We start from the raw sequence: 20,281 nt of genomic DNA, 5'->3' as shown, positions 1-20,281 counted from the left end.
TGACAGATCTGATAGAGCTAGAGGTATCCTTGGAAGACAGGTATAGGTTGATAAGAATTCTACAAGGGTCTGTAATCAAACACGATAGGAAATGGCAGTATGGACCTCTAGTGTTCTTGAAAAGAAATAGTAAGATGGTAGATCTATGCTATATCAATAGTTGCAATTCACATATAGTCCAAATATTCCTATTGAGAAGCAAACATTATAGGCTGGATTGAAGAAAAATGTAGCTGTGTATTGCTTACATTAAACACACTTCAAATCACACCAATAAGTACAAAACAAAAAGGAAAGAGAATGATTTATTAGGCTAACAGCTAACAGTAAAAGGGTACTAATACTAAAGTAGATTTTATAGCAAAAATATCAATACAATGCAAGGATTCCTCTTTAATAATGAAGAGACCAATTTTTAAAGATAACATAATTACAAATGCTTATATACCTAATAACAATGCTGCAAAATACACTAAGTTAAAACCAATGCAACAGGAAAGAATAAGGGAATAAATATGCAATATAGCTGGAGATATAAACAACCTACTCTAAATAGGTGATACAATAAGTAAATAATCAGTGAGGGTAGAGAGACTTGAAAAACACTATTAACTTGAATTAATTGGCATTTATAGAACTGCCATTTCAAATAGATTGTACATTTTTTCTCAATTGCACACAGAATATCAGAAAATCCATATTTGGGCTCATAAGACAAGTGTATATTGTTTTAAAATAATTTAAGTAATAAAACATATTGCATAATCATAATGGAATTAACTTAGAAAACAATAACAAAGATAATGTGTAAAACTACCACAAACTTGGAAAATTAAAAAACATAATACTTAATACATAAGGGCCAAAGAATTCAAAGAGGATATTAGAAAATGTTTTGAACTAAATTAAAATTAAAACATGTAATATAAAAATTTGTGGGCTACAGCTAAAGTATTATTTGAGGAAATTTTATAGTGCCAAATGTAGAAGAAAATGAAGGTCTCATAATAGTGACTTTAGCTTCTGCCTTAAAAGGCCAGAAAGGGAAGAGCTGGTTAAACAAAGTGAATGAAAAGGGATGAAGATGAGAGTAGAAAACAAATAATTGGAAAACAAAATAACAGAGAAAAGTCAATAAAACCAAAAACTGTTTCTTTGAAAAGATCAATAATCTTGATAAAGTTTTAGTCAGGTAAGTAGACTCATAAAGGAGAAACATTGGGAGGATGCACAAAGTACTAATATTACCTCAGAAATGGAGATGGTGACATCACTCCAGATTTAGAGGTGTTAAAAGACTAATAAGGGAATGTTAGCAATACCTTTTTGCCAATAAACTTGACAATTTAGATGAAACTGACAAATTGGTAGAAATATACAAATTAGGAAAGATCTCTGGAGAATGAATCAATAAACTAAATTAACCCCATGTGTATTTAAGAAGTGAATCAGAAGTTAAAACTCATTGCCCAAAGAAAATTGTCACCTCAGATGGCTTTTGGGTTTTTACTGTGGAATTCTACATTTAAGACAATTTTATTGAATCAAACCAAATATTTCCAGAAGTGGGAAAAAGAAACCTAACAACATTATTTGTTGGAAAACTTTTTTTTCATGGCCTGTTCTAATTTAGAATTTAATATTCTGTGACTCAATAGATTTCTTATTTGTTTGATCTAGTTTTAGTTGTGTTTATTTCATGCTTAACTAAAAATATCATGCTTATACATGTAAAGAATCCACCTGCAACTGAACCACCCCGGTTTGATTCCTGGGTCGGGAAGATCCGCTGGAGAAGGGATAGGCCACCCACTCCAATATTTTGGGGCATACTTTGTTGCTCAGCTGGTGAAGAATCCACCCACAATGTGAGAGAGACCTGGGTTTTATCCCTGGATTGGGAAGATCCCCTGGAGAAAGGAAAGGCTACCCACTTCAGTATTCTGGCCTGGAGAATTCCATGGACTATATAGTCCCTGGAGTCACAAAGAGTTGGACACGACTGAGTTACTTTCACTTCACTCCACTTGATACATGTGGAAACATATTTATGTAAATACATAGAAACATGTAATCTGGTTATCAAAAGACAGTTATGATATTATTCTATTATAAAAATGATATTTCATAGGGGAAGAAAAAAAATCAGTGAAATGAAATGAAAGAAGTTTATGAAAAACCAAGACAATATTTATACTAACAGGAATAAAACTATTCAAATATGGGCAAGACATTTATGGAGAAATCATTTATATTTTTGCTAACTGTCCGTAGAGAAGAGGTATAGAGATGGACTTTTACATTGTATACATTGATAAGAGGATGCAACGTTTTTATAATGTTAATTTTCTTTAAAATTATATATTGAGTCAATGCAGTTCCAGTCAAAATTCAAATATTTTTAGAATCTTGATGAACTTATTCTAAAGTACATGTGAAAAAATAAGAGGTGCTTAAATACATAAATTTAAAATGACATTTATCTTTATCAAGTAGCAAAGATTGCTTTTTCCTTTTTTTTTTTTAACATGATATTCAATGTGGTTGGTATCTACAATGTGACAGATGCTTTTAATACTACTGGAGTGTAAGCTGTTATCACCATTTTGGAAATATCCTATGAAAATCCTCCTTATGTCTCTGAATGGCTAATGTTTCATTAATTTAAAGACTGTGTAAAACATATAAGTAAGTTATGAAACATAATAAAATATACACCCATGAAACAAGTACTCAGTTTTAGAACTAATCCACTATTGCTAATGTCCTAGGTACTGATATGATATGCCTATATTGCATCCTCTTATCCTCATGCTATTTCCTTCAAAAATAATTTAAATTTTGGATTTTTCTCTGTTATGTATTTTTTAAATGAAGTTTTAACAAAATAGAAATATATTTTGAAAAATATATTACTTATTTTACTGTTTTTATGGGAAATCCTATACAGGATGAGGCCATAATGAGAGATATTAAGAGAAAGATTGACTCTTTTTTAATTCTTTAAATGTTTAAATTTTTATAGTGAATTGAATGATGGACCCCTAAAAGATATATCTACATTTTAATTTCCAGTATCTGCAAATGTTACCTTTTTTGAAAAAAGCATCTCAGCAGATGTAATGAAGGATCTAGAGATGAGAGACACCACCCTGGATTATCTGGATGGGCCCCGAATCCAGTGCCAAGGGTTTTAGTGAAAGTCAACAGAGGGAGACTACACGCAGAAGAGAGGCCATGTGACCACCAAAACAGATTGGAATGATGAGGTCACAGAGAAATCCCTGGAGCCAACAGAATATGGAAGAGGAAGGAAATGAATTATCTCTTAAAGCCTCTGGAGGGAGCATTGCCTTTCTGAATTTCAGATTTCTAGCCTTCAGGACTGTAGGAGAATAAATTTCAATTGTTTTAAACCATCACATTTGTGGTAATTTGTCTGCAGTGTCAGAAAACCAAGTGCAGTGTTTCAAAGTAGTTTAAATTTTTTTTTCCGTATATATTTCTTTTTGTCCAAAGTTTCTATAATCAATCTGCTTACAATAATTTTGGTAATAACATAGAGTAATAAAAATTTTAAAAGACATTTAAGAGGATTCCATAATTGCAAATATAGCATGCTAGGGTACTTTTTCTTCTACCAGTGGTTTGGAATGTGAAACTATGCTCAGAAATTAGGGAGACAATCTGAAGTTTTTCTGGAGATTAACACAACTCTTAGCTGTAAGGGAAGTCATATAATTCTTTTTCTTCAAGCAGTGTCAGATCCCAGTAAGAAATCAGAATGGTTTTAGTACAATAAAGAGCACAAAGGCAGACGATGTAACAGTAAATGGAAGTTGAAATGCCTAGGGAAAGTGGACTAAAAACTTGATGCTAACCTGGGCTGAGATACAGCAGGCTTCTCTTGATTTTAAGAATGACTTAGAGCAGGTTTTACTCAAGCCTGAGATAATCTCAAAATTAAATTACAGTGATTAAGAATACTTGAAAAAAACTACGAATGGAGCCTAACTTTAGCTAGTTTATACTTTTTTTCTAAATTGTTTTGCTAATATTTAAGTACATGATCAGATACTGTACTTTAATTTGCTGTTCTAATAGAAAATTTCCTTTCTATAGGAAAAGCCCAAGTGAGGTGGAAAGATTTGAGAGCTGAAACTAAAACCAAGGCATCTCCATGCATTTGTTGGGTGCAAACCAAAATCTAGATCAGTATATCTATGGAGTAATAGTCTCTGGAATGCTGGCTTTACAACTTCAAATCTGTTGGTAAACATCACCAAATGTTAACTAAGGAAAGTAGGATGTGGTCACTGTCCTCTGGATGGCAAGAATATAGGGAGACAGGGACTCTCACTTATTTTAAAACTACATTCCTTTGATAGTAAATGTGATTTTGATAAAGAGTTTTATGAAAGAAAAGATACAGGCGATTTTATTAACTTGGCATTCATTTAACTCATGAAAAATTCATGAAATTATAATAAGCAAATTCTCAGGTAGATTAAGTTGATTAATTTCTAGATATCATCAATTAAAAAATATTTTCATATGAAATATGAAATACTTCATATGAAATACTTTTCTTGTACTTTCATATTCTCTTCAAAATTAAGCTAAAGTACCTTAATTTATATAAATCACAGGTGTGTTAAGTATGATTGAGGCCATATTTTTTTTTCAGATGACTATTTTTGGCACTTGTTTTTGTGTAAGACATATTATTATATATAAGCTAAGGAATACATGGTGAAAAAATTTCAGTTATGTTTGTTTTTCCTTATTGAGTTTTATATTCAGGTTCCATTTATTTGCACAGGTATTGAATAGAACCTAATTAAAGGAAATATTTAAATATTTCATTTCATATCAGATTTTCATATCATGCCTCCTCCTTGTTGACAATACCCGCCAGATGGGAATGTACATGTATAATCTGGAAATCAGCTATCATCACTATCCCTAAAGGTTTAAATCTCTTTGTATGCGTTTCTTTTCCCACATCTCTGAAAATCCCAAGAGGAACTTTCCATCACCAAGATCCCTTCTGGCTCTATTTTTCTACTTCTGCTTAATTAGTTTAGTGTATAGATTATCTTCCTTTTCCCCAAATGTAGTTCTTATTAGACCTCACATGGACCCAGATGTCAACCTCAGGCCATTTTCTTAATGTTCACAGATATAACCTCTTTCACTTAAAACTGTGCTTGTGTGTAGTCCTATGCATGATTCAGTGGAGGGGAAGAGGGAAGTATCTCAGAAACAGAAACAGCTTAGAAATAAGAATTGAACACCCTGTCCACAGTAGTAGGAATCCTTTTCTCCCACCATTGTAATTGCCTAGTACCATCTAACCAGTTTCTATCTCTGGTTTTTGTTTTTTTTTTTTTCCTTTCACAGTTCTTTTCTTCTTCAACCCTTGCAAGCTAACTGAGTAGAAACTTGCATATTCATGTATGGACCAAAGGCAATGGCTTAACTTGGGGACTCTAAACTAAGGAGTTTGGTAAAGCCATTGAAATGGCAAAAAAATGAATGGATAGAAAATAGACTATAACAGAGGAAAATCCAGCATTTCAAAGTAGAAGAGAGAGTGGAATTAGCAAAGGGACACTGAAAAAAGTAAACATTGGTGTTGGAGGAAATCCAGTGGAGTGTGGAATCTTAGAAATCAATTTATACAATCATTCTGAAAAGGAGGAAATTATCAGCCATATCAAATGGTGGTGGAATTAAACAAGAATATAATTTAAAATTGACACTCTAAGAAGACAAGGTAAAAGTCATTGATAACCATGTCAAGAGCAGTTTTAGTAAAATGTTTTGAATAAAACTTTAGGATGAGTCAGAGGAGAAATTTGGGGGTAAGAAATTAGAGATAAGGCATATAGGCCTTTACAAGTTCTATTCTAATGTAATTTTAATTAGATTTTATTTCAACTAAAGAGAGAGATGGGACATAGGGGACTTTATTATATTAAGATAGATGAATTTCAGAATGATTATAGGCTGATGATAATGATAAATCAGAGGAGGGAAAATTATGATACAAATAAAAGAAAAATAAAATAAGAGATGTGAGGTATAGAAAGGGTTGAGTTTAGGTAGAAGCTGAGAGAGTTCATCTCTTTTGATTAGAGGCAGAATATAGCAGTAGATGAAGACAAATCTCTAGACTGTGATATGGAGTATTTTTTGTTTAATTATCTACATTTTCTTAGTGAAATAAGAGCATATATTATTTATTGAGCCAAGAGAAGGGAGATAGTATACTTTCCAAATTGCTTGCTTTAGTATAAATTGTAGCAATGTATGTAGTAGCGAGTTATCTGAATATCACCTTCAACAGTGTTAGGCTTTTTGTATGACTTCAAAATTTTAAATTTGCTTATCTTTGATAATCTGAAAGTGAACTTTAAAATAATTATATCCTTATAAAAAAATAAAGGAGAGACTAAACGTAGAAAAGGATCAGTTTTACTGAAGGTATGACTTCTCAGGGGTTTCCCAGGTGGTGCAGTGGTAAAGAATCCACCTGCCAATGCAGGAGATGCAAGACACATGTTCAGTCCCTGGGTTGGAAAGATCCCCTGGAGTAGGAAATTGATATCCACTCCAGTATTCCTGCCTGGAAAAGTCCATGGACAGAGGAGCCTGGCGGGCTACAGACCATGAAGTCATGAAGAAGTGTTGGACACGGCTGAGTGCCACACACACGCACGACTTCTCAAGAAATTTGTGTTTGTTTTACAATCTTTGCGTTATTGGTAACTGTGCTTTGGAATAAAATCCAAGATTCAAGAATGACTGGATCTTACTCAAGTTGTACCTCATCCAAGAAATTCATGGTAAATAGCCCTGTGGAAACAATCAACACCAGGATAAGAGTCTATACAATCTGCCCTGAAATGAACTTTTAACACAATATTTCTGATTTCCTTTCTTCAGTTAATAAAAATACATACATAATATTATGAATATGTTCTCTCGCAACTCCATAAAATTAAAAGTCTAATAAAACTATTAAGCCAGATAACAACATACAAAACTTGAAACCAGTTTTCCAATACATGGTTATGGAAACTGGATTTATTTACCTTCTAATTTTTGTGTCATGTTGCTTTCCTTAGCCATTGAGAAAATGATCAGTAAAAGAGGGAAAATTAAAGCTGAATAAATATGGAAGTTTCTTTCCACTTCTGTCACTATTTATTGGTTCAGTAAGGGATTTCCATGGTGATTTAAGATCAATTCCCTGAAGATTAAGCTATAAAATTTAGACTACATGAACACTACCAGAAGTTAAATCTCTCATGGATAGGTGGTTAGCTGAGGCATATTTAGCCAAAGATCCAGTCTGTGAGTTTGAAATTAAGTGTGGTTTGCCAGAGACAATATTGCTGAAAGTAGCTTTGCCAAAATATTTTTGGAGTTAAAGTTATGATGTGTTCTCCTTAAAGATACAGTTACTTAGGTAGTGTATAAACTGCAATTCAAGATTTTAGGGTTCAATTGTGATTTATTTCCTGCATACTTCCCTAGGCTGAAAGTGTTGCTTAACCTTTACATTGGGTTAAAGGGATTTAAATATAATACCTAAGAACATAGTCAAATTTATTAGGAATGTATTAATAATGTATCTATTCTTTTTCAATATCCATGAAATAATTTTCCATAATACTTTTTTAAAAAGCAGAACACATGCACATACATGTACATACATATAATGTAAATCTCTCTCTCTCTCTAGATATATATATATATATATATATATAGTGTGTGTGTGTGTGTGTGTGTGTGTGTGTAAACCTATATACACATGTGAAAATGATAGTCGCTCAGTCATTTCCGACTCTTTGCTACCCCATGGACTATAACCAGCCAGGCTTCTCTGTCCATAGGATTCTCCAGGCAAAAATACTGGAGTGGGTAGCTATTGCCTTCTCCAGGGGATCTTCCTGACCCAGGGATAGAAGCTGGGTCTCCAGCACTGCTGTCAGATTCTTTATCATCTGAGCCACCCTGGTTCGATCCCCTATAAAAAGGAATGGCTACCTACTCCGGTATTCTTGCCTGGAGAATTTCATGGGCAGAGGAGCCTGATGGGCTGCAATCCATGGGGACACAAAGAGTTGGATATGACTGAGAAAATAACATCTTCACTTTCATATACATATATATACATGTGTGTATTTGTGTGTATGTGTATTTTACTTCTTCCCAAATTAGTCTTAGAACTTTTGCTTGGGAGTTAATGTTATTAATTAATAGGATTCTTAATTTGATTTCTTTTCTATATTTGTAACCTTTCAGTCTCAATGACTTCTCCTCTACTTTGACCCTCTTATTGAACCGGTTCCTAAGCCTTATTAATTAATCTTTTCTGATATTTTCTATTTAATTATTCATATCTATTCTTTTATCCATCTTGGTCCAAGTCCATTGTACTTTATATCTAGATTACCAAAATTGCCTCCTATAGCCCTCTTTCCCCTTTTTCTTGGTCATAGAGCCATAATTCTTTCCCTGAGCTTCTTCATGGTTACATGTGCCATATCACTGATGAACAGACAATGCAATATAAATGGGAGTAACATGTATCACCTATAGCTGACATTCTTATTCTGCTTTGTTATACTGTATGGATACTTTGTGATGGTAAAAAATATTCTAAAGCTTAACTTTGAATATAAAACTTCATTATGCTTCAGTGGTAACTTGATTTGAATATTTCATCAAATATGTGTGTGTGTGTGTGTGTGTGTGTGTGTGTTTTAATCAACTTTGGATTTCTTTTTCCAGAGAATCCTCTAATATAGATTCTGTGTACATATACAAGGCACCTTCACATAATTAAAATTTTGTGTAAAAGCAAAAAGCTAACATTAACAGAAGGTAAATGATATTGCCATTTATTTTGTTTCTTAGATTTTAGATAGTTTCAGTTCTTTGTTTCAGGATAATTTTTTCTTCATTTTTCCATAGTAGAGGCTATATCTGAGGGGTGTAAACAGGTAAAACACACAATGCTTTAACAATGTGGTTTCCTAGATACTATATGATAGAAGCCCTAAGGTAAAATCAGACTGTTCCTTGTTGTCTGCTTCTAAAGTAACAGAACACTCATCATAACAACCTGGAGGAAGTCTATCAGATAGTATGGCTACAGATGATGTATGTTTTAGAGTTCTCAGAGGCACTTTTTAGGTCAGTAATGCATTTTTTCTCATAAGTTCATTCAAAAGTGAACCAATTCTATTCTAGAAACTCTTCTGTCATATTTATAAATGACATTACAGAAAATCAATCTGTATTTTGGTAGCCACTAAGATTGTCCCAGTAGGAAATGGTCTTATTCTTTTTCTGAAGTGAATCAATTTCATTCTGCATCTTCCTTAACCACCCCTTGGAGACTTTCCCACAGTCTTATGCTTCTTTAAATAGAGTGCTCATGAACCTTGACTTGCTCCAGACAGTCTTGGAACAAGCCAGTTGTTCTGGAATAACACTTACAATAGGGTGATGAATTGTAATTTAAAGGTAATGCCTTTAAATCTCACCCCAATCTTTACTTCCTTTAGGTATGGTCACTGCATATACTATTTTATAATATAATTCTTTCATATCATAATATTATGACACAATTATAAGTATTTTAAAAATCCTTAAGATCACTTTAAAGCAAGTTTTGTGTCTTATTACTTTTGTATTCCTTAGATACATATATTCTAGAGCACTCCTTCACATGTCTTAGTGCTCAAAAAGTACCTATTGAATGAATAAGTGAATGAATCAGTGTGAGGAATTTAAGAAGGAAAACTTGGAGTCTGTTGAGCAGAAATTTAGTCGCTCAGTCGTGTCTGACTCTTCGCGACCCCATGAATTGCAGCACGCCAGGCCTCTCTGTCCATCACCAGCTCCCGGAGTCTACCCAAACCCATGTCCATTGAGTCAGTGATGCCATCCAGCCATCTCATCCTCTGTCATCCCCTTCTCCTCCTTCCCCCAATCCTACCCAGCATTAGGGTCTTTTCCAATGAGTCAACTCTTCGCATGAGGTGGCCAAAGTATTGGAGTTTCAGCTTCAACATCAGTCCTTCCAATGAACACCCAGGACTGATCTCCTTTAGGATGGATTGATTGGATCTCCTTGCAGTCCAAGGGACTGTCAAGAGTCTTCTCCAACACCACAGTTCAAAAGCATCAATTCTGCGGCGCTCAGCTTTTCTTCACCGACCAACTCTCACATCCATACATGACCACTGGAAAAACCATACCCTTGACTAGATGGACTTTTGTTGGCAAAGTAATGTCTCTGCTTTCAAATATGCTATCTAGGTTGGCCATAACCTTCCTTCCAAGGAGTAAGCGTCTTTTAATTTCATGGCTGCAGTCACCATCAGCAGTGATTCTGGAGCCCAAAAAAATAAAGTCTGACACTGTTTCCACTGTTTCCCCATCTATTTCCCATGAAGTGATGGGACCAGATGCCATGATCTTAGTTTTCTGAAAGTTGAGCTTTAAGCCAACTTTTTCACTCTCTTCTTTCACTTTCATCAAGAGGCTCTTTAGTTCTTCTTCACTTTCTGCCATAGGGTGGTGTCATCCGCATATCTGAGGTTATTGATATTTCTCCCGGCAATCTTGATTCCAGCTTGTGTTTCTTCCAGCCCAGCGTTTCTCATGATGTACTCTGCATATAAGTTAAATAAGCAGGGTGACAATATACAGCCTTGACGTACTCCTTTTCCTATTTGGAACCAGTCTGTTGTTCCATGTCCAGTTCTAACTGTTGCTTCCTGACCTGCATACAGGTTTCTTAAGAGACAGGTCAGATGGTCTGGTATTCCCATCTCTTTCAGAATTTTCCACAGTTTATTGTGATCCACACAGTCAAAGGCTTTGGCATAGTCAATAAAGCAGAAATAGATGTTTTTCTGGAACTCTCTTGCTTTTTCGATGATCCAGTGGATATTGGCAATTTGATCTCTGGTTCCTCTGCCTTTTCTGAAACCAGCTTGAACATCTGAAAGTTCACAGTTCACGTATTGCTGAAGCCTGGCTTGGAGAATTTTGAACATTACTTTACTAGCATGTGAGATGAGTGCAATTGTGCGGTAGTTTCAGCATTCTTTGGCATTGCCTTTCTTTGGGGTTGGAACGAAAACTGACCTTTTCCAGTCCTGTGGCCACTGCTGAGTTTTCCAGATTTGCTGGCATATCGAGTGCAGCACTCTCACAGCTTCACCTTTGAGGATTTGAAATAGCTCAACTGGAATTCCATCACCTCCACTAGCTTTGTTCGTAGTGATGCTTCCTAAGGCCCACTTGACTTCATTCCAGGATGTCTGGCTCTAGGTGAGTGATCACACCATCATGATATCTGGGTTGTGAAGATCTTTTTTGTACAGTTCTTCTGTGTATTCTTGCCACCTCTTCTTAATATCTTCTGCTTTTGTTAGGTCCATACCATTTCTGTCCTTTATCGTGCCTATCTTTGCATGAAATGTTCCTTTGGTATCTCTGATTTTCTTGAATAGAACTCTAGTCTTTCCCAATCTGTTGTTTTCCTCTATTTCTTTGCATTGATCGCTGAGGAAGGCTTTCTTCTCTCTCCTTGCTATTCTTTGGAACTCTGCATTCAGATGGGAATATCTTTCCTTTTCTCCTTTGTTTTTCGCTTCTCTTCTCTTCCCAGCTATCCGTAAGGCCTCCTCAGACAGCCGTTTTGTTTTTTTGCATTTCTTTTCCATGGGGATTGTCTTGATCCCTGTCTCCTGTACAATGTCACGAACCTCTGTCCATAGTTCATCAGGCACTCTGTCTATCAGATCTAGTCCCTTAAAGCTATTTGTCACTTCTACTGTCTACTCATAAGGGATTTGATCTAGGTCATACCTGAATGGACTAGTGATTTTCCCTACTTTCTTCAATTTATTTCTGAATTTGGCAATAAGCAGTTCATGGTCTGTTAGGTAAGTACTATCCTTGCTCTTGCAAAGAATAACCCCATACCAACATTTTCTTCATCAAAAAGTGTTTGGATTAAAGAAATATGATGTGGTTTGCTTTTATTTTCCAGTTTATTCTTTCCATCTTCTTTAAGAAATTAAGGTTTAAGATGTTAAAAGCACATAAGGATTTTGTAGGGGGATGTTTTCTGTTTCTCGATAACAACTCATATTTGAATTTTGAAATATTTCCAATAACAGAAATCCTCTGGAAACTCTTTTTCCAGGTTAAAAACCGTTGGCATTTACTTTACTAAAAGTATATTTTCATGTAGTTAGCTCTAGCCATTGACAAAACAGAATTGGCTAAAAAATACATGCAGCAAGAGCACTGCAAACATTTTTTGAAACTATTCTACAAATGAGAAGATAAAATGGTAAAATGCATTGTAAAATGGTATTAAATACACATTTAAGATTCTCATTTTGTATGGAGTACATTTATTTTAAAACTTGTTTAATGAAGAATAAATGTTAATTTCCTATGTTCTTCTGTCACGTTAATGGAGTTTCTTTCAGAAGCATGTGTTTCTAATACAGATTTGCTAAAAAAAAAATAAATTCTTCAACAGATTTGATGTTCAGTAAATCAGAACTCATAAACCAGCGACTGTATCCTACACACATGTGAGATGGCTCCTGTAAATATAGTATTTATTAGATTTCTCCTTACGTTTACTTCAATCACATTTTAGCCATTTAATTTTTTTCTTTTAAATCTATATTGAAAACCATGACATCTGTATTTAAGCAAAACTGTGTTTCAGAGTATCATGAAGTATATATATCCTGCATAGCTTTCAATCCTCCATATTTTTAATTGTTTTTTTCATAAAAGTTTAAACTATAGAATTTTTATTCAATAATTTCTTGAGTAAGCCTCACAACTAGAAATATCTTGTTTGTGTAAGTTGCTATATGCATATAAAATTGTAATATATCTAAAAAGCAATTCATAAAAATACTTCAAGACCTTTGAATTTAGTATTTATTTTGTGTTGTGTGTATATACTAAAGCTTTCATTTTAATGGAAAATTAAAAACAAATATAAAAACAAAAATAATGTATGTTGCCTATCATATGTGTTTCTTATGTAAACCTTAAATGCTTCTTGGTGGTAATATAAAATTTCTTTTCACTACTTAATGAGAAAGATGTTGAAGTCTTAAATGACTTTAACAATTTTAAATGTCTTCTTCAATATTAAAATTGGAAGGTGTTAAATTTAAGATTTAGTCCAAATATGTCTATATATTCCATGTTCTTTATGCTGTATCATGTTGCCTCATTTGTATTGCTACTGAAAATGAGTTTTTAAAATTAAAGTTCATTTATCAAGGGTAAAGAAACAGAATTGAAGTTCGAGATTATACAGATTAAATCCTAAAGTTAGATTGCATGAATTGGTTCTCCTATTATTTTTAACCTTCTAATTAAGCTTTATGTTAATTCAAAAATCAATTAAATGTTGAGCACTTAGCTATGGTTAACATTGGTGAGGGTCAGCTTTGCCAACCACTAGGCCATTTGCATACAGTAGAATAAGAACTATTATGATTCCCATAATACAGATGACGAAAATAAGACAGTAAAAAGTTATGTAGCTTGCTCAAATTTTTTTTTTTTAATAAATTTATTTATTTTAGTTGGGGGCTAATTACTTTACAATATTGTAATAGTTTTTGCCATACATTGACATGAATCAGCCATGGGTTTACATGTGTTCCCCTTCCTGGACCCCCCACCCACCTCCCTCCCCATCCCATCCCTCTGGGTCATCCCATTGCCCCGGCCCTGAGCCCTTGTCTCATGCATCGAACATGGAATGGTGTTCTGTTTCACATACGATAATATGCATGTTTCAATGCTATTCTCCCAGAGCGTCCCACCCTCACCTTCTCCCTCAGAGTCCATAAAATTGTTCCATGCATCTGTGTCTCTTATTCTGACTCGCATATAGGGTTATCGTTACCATCTTTCAAATTCCATATATATGCATTAGTATACTGTATTGTTGTTTTTCTTTCTGGTTTACTTCACTCTGTATAATGGGCTCCAGTTTCATCCATCTCAGTAGAACCGATTCAAATGTATTTTTTTTAATGGCTGAGTAATATTCCATTGTGTGTATGTGGTACATTTATTTAGTGGTACATTCTGGTTTACTAGAAATGAGAATTGTTCCCTAAACATCATGTAGCATATACTCATCTAGTTACAGTGAGTTGATTTTATAAATCAGGCTTTCAGTAAATAATTCTTATGCAAAAGATGCATGAGACAGTTTATTGATGAGATTTTTTTTTAATGGAAAAAGAACAATGAAATATATAATTTGAGAGCAGGTAATCCTCAGGTTAGGTTAAATATCCATGTTATGTTGTGTAATAGAATATGTGTGTTGTTGTTGGTGGTGTTCAGTTGCTAAGTCGTGTCTGTTTGTCACTCCATGGTGTGACTCTTGGTAGCAGGCCTGGCTCCTCTGTCTTTCACTGTTTCCCAGAGTTTGTTCAAATGCATGTCCATTGAGCTGGTGATGCTATCTAAACATCTCATCCTCTGCCACCCCCTGCTCCTTTTGCCTTTAATCTTTCCCAGCGTCAGGGTCTTTTCCAGTGAGTTGACTCTTCTCATCAGGTAACCAAAGTATTGAAGCTTTGGTTTCAGCATCAGTCCTTTTAATGAATAATTCAGGGTCAATTTCCTTTAGGATTGACTCGTTTGATTTCCTTGCTGTCCAGTAGACTCTAAAGAGTCTTCCTCAGCAACACAATTTGAAAGCGTTGATTCTTTGGCAGTCAGCCTTCTTTATGGTTCAACTCTCACATCCATACATGACTACTGGGAAAACCATAGCTTTGACTATATGGACCTTTGTCATACATCAAAGATGTATTTGTCATGGTATCAAAAGATGTCTCTGCTTTTTAAAGTGCTGTCTAGGTTTATCATTGCTTTCATTCCAAGGAGCAAGCATCTTTTAATTTCATGTCTTCAGTCACCATCTGCAGTGATTTTGAAGCCCAAGAAAATAAAATCTGTCACTGCTTCCACTTTTTACCCTTCTGTTTGCCATGAAGAGATGGGACCAGATGCCATAATCTTAATTTTTTGAATGTTGAGTTTCAAGCCAGGTTTTTCATGCTCCTTTTTCACCTTCATCAAGAGACTCTTTAGTTCCTCTCTGCTTTCTGTCATTAGAATAGACCTACATATCTGAGGTTGTTGATCTTTCTTCTGGCAATCTTGATTTCAGCTTGTGATTCATATAGCCTGGCCTCTGCATGTTGTACTCTGCATGTTAAATAAGCAGGGTGACAATATACAGCCTTGTCGTACTCCTTCCCAATTTCGAACCAGTCCTTTGTTCCATGTTCAGTTCTAACTGTTACTTCTTTACCTGGATATAGGTTTTTCAGGAGACAGGTAAGATGGTCTGATATTCCCATCTTTTAAGAGATTCTTGTCCAGAGTAGTAGATGTAATAGTCATCTGAATTCAATTCATCCATTCCTGCTTGTTTGGTTCACTGATTCCTATGTTCACTCTTACTCTTACCCTCTCCTGCTTAAGTATGTGCAATTTACCTTGATTCATTGACCTAACATTCCAGATCTATGTAATATTATTCATTATAATATTGGACTCTGCTTTCACCATCAGACACATCCACAGCTGAATATTATTTCCACTTTGGCCCAGCTGCTTCGTTTGATCTGGAGCTATTAGTAACTGCTCTCCACTCTTCCACGGTAGCATACTGGACACCTTCCAACCTTTGGAGCTCATATTCCAGTGTCATATCTTTTTGCCTTTTTATTCTGTTCATGGGGTTCTCCTGGCAAGAATATTGGAGCAGTTTGCCATTTCCTCCTCCAGTGAATCACATTTTGTCAGAACTCTTCACAATGATCTGTCTGTCTTGGTTGGCCCTGAACAGCATGGCTCATAGCTTCATTAAGTTACACAGGCACCTTCTCCACAAGGCTGTGATTCATGAAGAGAAGTATGTGTATGTTATGATCTTATTATAAGCTCATTTCTTGTCATTAAAGACAATAGTGTAATCTGTTTAGTTATAGAGCAGTGTGAATGTACTTAAGACTATTGATCTATACACTTAAAAGTGGTTAAGATGATAAATTTTATATTATATGTATTCTGCTACATTTATGAAAATGTCAGATTGGGGAACAACCAGCATTTATGTGCCTCATCATGGGCTGCACTGAAAAATACAAAAATATATGGTGAATGATAAAGTATGTATAATTGCTCATTCAAACTTCACGTTAAAGTAGTGAACTAAAAATAAACCTTAAATAAGTGTAATTGAGAGCAGTATTTTTCACCACTCTAACAAAAACCTATATTTAATTTTGCATGCAGTTACCATTTACATGGGCTTCCATTTAAATGGACTTCCCAGGTAGTGCTAGTGGTAAAGAATCTACCTGCTAATGCAGGAGATGTAAGAGACTCTGGTTTTATCTCTGGGTCTGGAAAATCCCCTACAGGGGCATGGCAACCCACTCCAGTAGTCTTGTCTGGATAATCCCTTGGACAGAGGAGCCTGGTGGGCCAGAATCCACAGGGTCTCAAAGAGTCGAACATGACAGAAGTGACTTGGCACGCACACACCATTTATATACAAAACACACATGTGTACAATATCTTTTTTCTAATGCTAATGTTCATAGAAATCATTTATTTTTTTTTGTTTTTACAAAATTGATGGGAAGATTATATACATATTATCACCAATTTTTAGGTGTGTCCACTTAAGTTTTCAAAATCACTTAATTAGAGAACACAGGATGATTAGTTAGATTATGTCCTAACCATTTTATGCAAATTCCCAAAATTAAAGAAATAATTTTCCTTAGTAATATATCTTTTGAAAAACAAGCTAAAAAATAAAATTTACTGTATAATTATTCATACTCAAATGGGAATAGTGGTATTTTAATGGCATTTTGTATAAATAATAAATGAAATCATTAAGATTACCCCCTTCTCTTTCTAATTATACTTCAAGTTTCATTCCTTTTTTTTTAAAAATAGCTCTATTCTTGATCAATTAAAGCATGTAAAGCTTTTAAATAGAATCTTATTAGTGAACAGCACTGCTTTTTTGTGGGGGAAAGGTATCTTGGGTTTTGTAAACAAATATGGAACAAAGTTTAGGCTTCCCTGTCCATCACCAACTCCCAAAGCTTACTCAAACTCATGTCCATCAAGTCGATGATGCCATCCAACCATCTCATCCTCTGTCGTGACCTTCTCCTCCCACCTTCAATCTTTCCCAGCATGAGAGTCTTTTCCTGAGTCAGTTCTTCGCATGAGGTGGCCAAAGTATTGGAGTTTCAGCTTCAGCATCGGTCCTTCCAGTGAATATTCAGGACTGATTTCCTTTAGGATGGACAACCTGGATCTCATTACAGTCCAAGAGACTCTCAAGAATCTTCTCCAACACCATAGTTCAAAAGCATCAATTCTTCGGCGCTCAGCTTTCTTTATAGTCTACCTCTCACATCCATACATGACTACTGGAAAAAACAGATTTTTGGATAATTTTAAACAGATAGAAATACCAGACCACCTGGCCTGTCTCTTGAGAAACCTGTATGCAGGTCAGGAAGCAACAGTTAGAACTGGACATGGAACAACAGACTGGTTCCAAATAGGAAAAGGAGTACGTCAAGGCTGTATATTGTCACCCTGCTTATTTAACTTGTATGCAGAGTACATCATGAGAAATGCTGGGCTGGAAGCAGCACAAGCTGGAATCAAGATTGCTGGGAGAAATATCAATAACCTCAGATATGCAGATGACACCACCCTTATGGCAGAAAGTGAAGAAGAACTAAAGAGCTTCTTGATGAAAGTGAAAGAGGAGAGTGAAAAAATTGGCTTAAAACTCAACATTCAGAAAACTAAGATCATGGCATCTAGTCCCATCACTTCATGGCAAATAGATGGGGAAACAGTGGAAACAGTGTCAGACTTTATTTTGGGGGCTCCAAAATCACTGCTGATTGTGATTGCAGCCATGAAATTAAAAGACGCTTACTCCTTGGAAGGAAGGTTATGACCAACCTAGGCAGCATATTAAAAAGCAGAGACATTACTTTGCCAACAAATATCCGTCTAGTCAAGGCTACGGTTTTTCCAGTGGTCATGTATGGATGTGAGAGTTGGACGGTGAAGAAAGCTAAACGCTGCAGAATTGATGCTTTTGAACTGTGGTGTTGGAGAAGACTCTTGAGAGTCCCTTGGACTGCAAGGAGATCCAATCAATCCATCCTAAAGGAGATCAGTCCTGGGTGTTCACTGGACGGACTGATGTTGAAGCTGAAACTCCAATATTTTGGCCACCTCATGCGAAGAGCTGACTCACTGGAAAAGACCCTAATGCTGGGAAGGATTGGGGGCAGGAGGAGAAGGGGATGACAGAGGATGAGATGGTTGGATGGCATCACTGACTCGATGGACATGGGTTTGAGTAAAGTCCGGGAGTTGGTGATGGACAGGGACGCCTGGTCCGCTGCGATTCATGGGGTCACAAAGAGTCGGACACGACTGAGTGACTGAACTGAACTGAACTGAACTGAAAATTCACTTATTAAGCTGTTCATTTTTATATGAAAAATGAATGCTTACAAAGTATTTATACATGCGTGCTCAATCGTTTGTGACTCTTTGCAACTCCATGGACTGTAGCCTGCTAGGCTCTTCTGTCCATGGAATTTTCCAGGCAGTAATACTGGAATAGGTTGCCATTTCCTTCTCTAGAGAATCTTCCTGATCCAGGGAATGCACCCTCATCTCTTGTGTCTCCTGCTTTGGCAGGCAGATTCTTCACCATTGAGCCACAGGGGAAGCCCTATAAAGTGTGTGATAAGTGAACTTGCTCAGTCATGTCTGACTCTTTGCAATCCCAAGGACTATAGTCTACCAGGTTCCTCCATCCATGGAAATTTCCAGGCAAGATTACTGGAGTGGGTTGCCATTTCCTTCTCCAGGGGATCTTCCTGACCCAGGGATCGTACCCAGGTCTCTTACATTGCAGGCAGACATTTTACTGTCTGAGCCACCAGGGAAGCCTGTTATACGGTGTGTGCTACTGCTACTGCTAAGTCGCTTCAGTCGTGTCCGACTCTGTGCGACCCCATAGACGGCAGCCCACCAGGCTCCGCCATCCCTGGGATTCTCCAGGCAAGAATACTGGAGTGGGTTGCCATTTCCTTCTCCAGTGCATGAAAGGGAAAAGTGAAAGTGAAGTCGCTCAGTCGTGTCCGACTCTCAGCGACCCCCACCAGGCTCCGCCATCCCTGGGATTCTCCAGGCAAGAGTACTGGAGTGGGGTGCCATTGCCTTCTCCGTGTAGGACGGTTCAATTTCTTTGTTGACTTCAGTGTTTTACAGACCAAATACTCTGGCAAGCACTGTGTGAAGAACTCAAATGTAAAATTATGTAAAATTCATTTATGTTTTCGTGTTTTTGTCTTTTAGACATTAAAGAACCAGCAGGATATATTATTATTTAAGATATGTCAAACATGCTTCATAATTTATAGTAAAAAAAGTTAATTTGCATGTGACTTCCAGATATAGTTGATGTTTTTGTAGTTGATTTTTTTTTTCTTTTGTATTGTTGAACTATCTCAGTCATTTATAAACTGCTCCTTGATACCTAGTTTACCTGTGAAATTGGAGCTTATAAACATACATAAGCTCTAAAGTAGAATATTCTTGCCTTACTTATTTACATATTCACAAATAGTGCTCAGATGGTAGAGTAACAAAATTAAAAAAGGCAGAGAAAGAGAGAAAGCGAAAGAAATAGATGGAAAAGTAGATCTTCAATGAGTATTCATTTGTAACTAGAGACAATGCCCCTGCTACAAATTAGATGGGGCAGAGTTAATCCAATCTAATAGGACTTCTTTTCTTTTCTTTTTTTGTTTTTCTGTCTTGGGTTTCCTTTCTCCATCTCTCTTAAGGAAACTTCTAAATCACCACAAAAATCAGAACAAAAGAAAAACAGTTTTAAGGAATTCAGGTTATCACATCTCATTTATAAAAAATATCATTTCCATACTTTCTCCTACATAAGTCAGGGATCCACTTTTGTTTTTGCAATTTTTTAAAATATATTGGGGTGATATTTCAGTAAAGGTTTATGTTGGATTTTAAGTAGAATTACTCTTCATAGAAGTATGAGTTAATATGCATAGATATCTTCATGCACTCAACGTCTCAC

General features: G+C 35.6%; 2 long non-coding RNA genes across 2 annotated transcripts in view; one reads left to right on the top strand and one right to left on the bottom strand.

Moving 5' to 3' along the window:
• The window catches only part of LOC145524089 (uncharacterized), a 37,544-nt gene extending 34,305 nt beyond the window's left edge, over positions 1–3,239 (bottom strand). Inside the window, exon 1 of the long non-coding RNA XR_014067152.1 lies at positions 3,092–3,239. This is a non-coding gene — a long non-coding RNA (uncharacterized LOC145524089). The remainder of the gene's footprint in view (positions 1–3,091) is intronic.
• LOC145524088 (uncharacterized) overlaps positions 1–20,281 on the top strand; it is a 410,741-nt gene that overhangs the window by 84,744 nt on the left and 305,716 nt on the right. The window lies entirely within an intron of this gene.

The sequence above is a fragment of the Giraffa tippelskirchi genome, chromosome 10, assembly GCF_054371585.1.
Source record: "Giraffa tippelskirchi isolate mGirTip1 chromosome 10, T2T-mGirTip1v1.2.pri, whole genome shotgun sequence".
Classification (NCBI taxonomy): Eukaryota; Metazoa; Chordata; class Mammalia; order Artiodactyla; family Giraffidae; genus Giraffa; species Giraffa tippelskirchi.
This window is presented reverse-complemented; position numbering and strand designations above follow the sequence as displayed.